The 3,903-nt window shown below is 40.6% G+C and overlaps 1 pseudogene; it reads right to left on the bottom strand.

Moving 5' to 3' along the window:
* Window positions 1–700: 700 nt before the first annotated feature.
* Window positions 701–3,267, bottom strand: LOC149148742 (AT-hook motif nuclear-localized protein 16 pseudogene; annotated as a pseudogene).
* Window positions 3,268–3,903: the final 636 nt, after the last annotated feature.

The following is a 3,903-nucleotide window of genomic DNA, read 5'->3' as shown; positions in this document are numbered from 1 at the left end:
AAAAACAATAATATATTTTAATAAATAATTTTAATATTATAATATAGTTTTATAGTTATAAAGTCTTATAAATAAATTTCACTACCAATCACTATTAATAATTATTTAACAAAAATAAATAAAGCTATTATGATTTAATAATTTTCTTCTAAATCATGAAATAATATAACCTTTTAGATCCAAACTAATCCAAATATACAATAAAATCATATATATATTAAAAAAAAAAAAAATTATTAAAAAAAATCGATCTCATACTAAACTATATTAACACTTACTAACACCCTCACTATATTGACACCTTGAGCATAATCTAATAAAACAAAAGTTATAAGAGAATAAAACTCATTCAAAATGTAATGTTGTTTAAGGGTTTAGAAATTGGAATAATGTTGCAATTTTCATGGAAGGTTTGAAAATTCTTTCCCATAAATGTTACATGATAAAATGAACACCTGGAATAAGTAATGTGCCTTTAATCACCTGAATACTCTGTTCATCATTAAAACGTAATTTAGAACTTATTTTAAATAATATTACAGGCATGTTATAACTTATTTGAAATAATATTACAATTATATAAAAATAGTTGAACTAAGTAAAACGTCTCTACTTGATCACATTTTTAATCAAAATATTTGAAGTAAAATGTCTCTACTATATTACATTTTTAATCAAAATTGGCATTAAGGTAATGCTTCAATCTTTTCACCATAAGTCTCTTTGGAGATTTCATCTTTTCAGATGTACAACCCTTTAAGAATCTTTGGGTTCTCCCTGCATAAACAACTATACAGTTACTTTTCCCACGCCATCATCCACGAGGAAAGTTACTCACAGAAAGTAGCATAGACTACATTCAGATGTTTTTACCAAACTAGGGTTTCAAAATCCAGTGGAGGAGAACACAATGGTAACTCAACATGGTCGCTAGACAAGACTGGTCTTATGTCGAACGATATCAGAAATTTAAATTTTCTGCGAGCTTCACCAAGCCCATGACTCATTCCGTCAAATTTCAAATATACACAAGAATCTTACCGGGCACTAATATGTTACTCTTCCAACCATGTGTTAGAATCTTATTCCGGGTTCTTTCAAACTTCCAATACGAAACAAAATATTAGTTGTCACTGGCCCCCTACGTGTTAGTCTTCCTGAGGGTTCTTTCAAATTTCAAATATACAGAAATGTTTTAGTGCCAACCTATGTGTTAGCCTTTTTGTGGGTTCTTTCTACTACTTCCTGAGAGGTTATTTCAAATTTCAAATACGCATAAAAATCTTAGCAGCCACCTATGTGTTAACCTTCTCGTGGGTTCTTTCTACTAGTTCATGAATGTTTTTGGGTCCACTTCAACAAAGATGATTTGAACTTGAAGACTGTCATGGTGATTTTGCAGTGTGTGAAGATGGAAGAGGTTGGGTTTCAGAACGATTTAGACAACCCGGTCAGAGACAGTCAAACACCATCTCTAGAAAGGAAACCCTCAACATTGGGATATGTCTCAACAATTATTTTCTCTGCTGATTCCTGTGGTCATCTGAGTTTTATTGGGCTATCCTTTAACAAACATTTTCAAAGTGTTTTCTGTGCTGACCTGAGTTTTGTTGCACGAAGGGAAGGTAATAAGTCGTGGTAATATGATTTCTGACCTTGCTATCTTTTGTTTCATGAACGAAAAGTATTAGGTCGTGGTACTATGGTTTCCGAACTTGGGATTTTTAAAATTAGGTATGAAATTTTTTAAGCACAGAACTTGGAAGGGCACTATATCTGCCAAATTGACAATGACCAACCCATATAACTAGTGTTGTACGAAATCACATAACTTATTATTGTAGTAAATTGTACAAGGCAAACAAGCTTGGAAACCAAAAGAAAAGTCTATTTCAGTAGACCTGAGATGCTGCAACTTTTTTCTTCTCCTTGTTCGAGCGGACCGAAGATGACCAACACCGAATTTGTCGCCCAACACAGTCTAACTTGCCCTGAAAAGAATAAAACACAATACCACTCTGGCAATAATTTGTACAATAATTATGAATAAGCAGCCAAGTGACCGCCGGTGAAAGGAGAGGAAGAGTACTTTTACTAGAAAGGGGGGCGTGGATGTGCCCAGGCGTAAACGTCATGAGGCAGTTGACTGTTGGTGAGCAGACTGGATGGAACGCTGTAGATCGGCATGGCGGAAGGATCAGGGATCTGCTGCTGCGCCGCCGTCAGAGCCGCTGATTGGGAGAGTCCCCCAGGGGGCTGGAGCTGCATTGGCATCGGACCCTCGGCCTCATCTAGCGGCAGACGTTCGTAGGGAGAATTACGGAATGTGGCAGCCATGATAATGACCTGGCCGGAGGCCACCAGAGCGCCCACGACGTTCCCCCCAACAACCTGTCCTTGTCCTCCGGCGAGATAAATTGCAAGTCCTGCAGCCCCAGGGGGCACGGGCGGTGGCAGGAACGCGCCGGACAAGGATAGGATCTCGAACCGCCCGTGTAAGGTCACAACGGCGGTGGGCGCGGACGGCTGTCTCAGGGTAACGTTGGTCACCGTTCCGCTCCCGCTGAGAATGCAGACTCCGCGCTGACGCCTGCGTGCGAAAGTTGCCAAGCTCTCTGCTACGTCGCATCCGCTAGCAATTTCCAGTACGTGGGCTTTCAAGCCGTTGGGGCTGTCTTGGTGTATAATTATTGGGGGCTTCATCTTGTTCTTCGAACCCGGCGGCCTGCCGCGGGGCCTCCGGCTCATCTCGCCCGCGCCCTCAGGACCTTCCTGAGACTTGCCTGCTGCATTGCTGTTGTCGTCGTTGATGCTGCCCCGCCCTCGTTTTCTCGATCCGCTGTCCCCGCTGCTCTCGTCTTCCGAACTCTCCAGGTCCCTTGGTTGCAAACCGTGGCCGAGGCCATGCCCGGGACCTGGATCATGACCGGACCCCGGGCCTGAGCCCGTCACAGGACCAAGCCCCCCCATCGGCACATTCCCCGCCCACCACCGATTTGCCAGGACTGCGTCCTTGGATTCACTCCGGCAAAATCTACCTAACCTTGGCCGACTCACGCATGTAATTTCAGAAACCCTACCTTCAAACGATTCTTGCTACATACTCAGATTGTTCCAACTTGGCTCTAGTCTGCAACAACACAAAACTCAACTTGATTCTATTCTGAAACAACACAAAACTCTTACAGAAGACCTCCGCCTTCGCCTCTCATCCTTTTTAGATACTTAAGAAGAGAGGAGCAAGATCGAGACATCAACCTAGGTAAAAGAAACGGGAAGGCAGAATACTGGTGGGGCTCCAGCGCTGTTCGTATAAAGTTTTTTTCAAAAGCCGGTAAGGCAGAATACTGGTGGGGCTCCAGCGCTGTTCGTATAAAGTTTTTTTCAAAAGCCGGCAAGGCAGAATACTGGTGGGACTCCGGCGCTGTTCGTATAAAGTTTTTTTCAAAAGCCGGTATTTATATATGTGAAAGCGGTTTTCGACATTAGGGTTAGAATGTGGGGCAGCGCGCGCGTGGGCATGGGCAGCTGGGCTCATCGTCTTCGCTCGTTCCTTCTATCATTTTCTCTCCACTATTCTTCACTTCTTTTCACTTTCTTCAGTTCTTAACATTAAGCTATCTTAATGCAAAATTCTTCTAACCTGGGTTTACTTTATTTTATAGGAGTAGTATTTAAGTGGGATTTTTTAATGTTTTTATGTAGTTTTTTATTAAAATTTGGCAAAAAAAAATTGTAGCTAAATTTTAATTTGTGTTTAAATTGTCTTTTTAATTGTATAGGTAAATTCACAGCCCCTAAAAACACATAAAACTCTCAAATTTTAAAGAATTCACTGCTTAAACTTATAATTTCAATTTCAATAAATCTTACTGGATTCATACAAATTAATTGAAAAAACAA

This window comes from Pinus tabuliformis, chromosome 9 (assembly GCF_031772625.1).
Source record: "Pinus tabuliformis cultivar Carrire ecotype Pingquan chromosome 9, CPIR1, whole genome shotgun sequence".
Taxonomy (NCBI): Eukaryota; Viridiplantae; Streptophyta; class Pinopsida; order Pinales; family Pinaceae; genus Pinus; species Pinus tabuliformis.
Note: the sequence above shows the minus strand (reverse complement) of the source record. Positions and strands in the feature narration are given on the sequence as shown.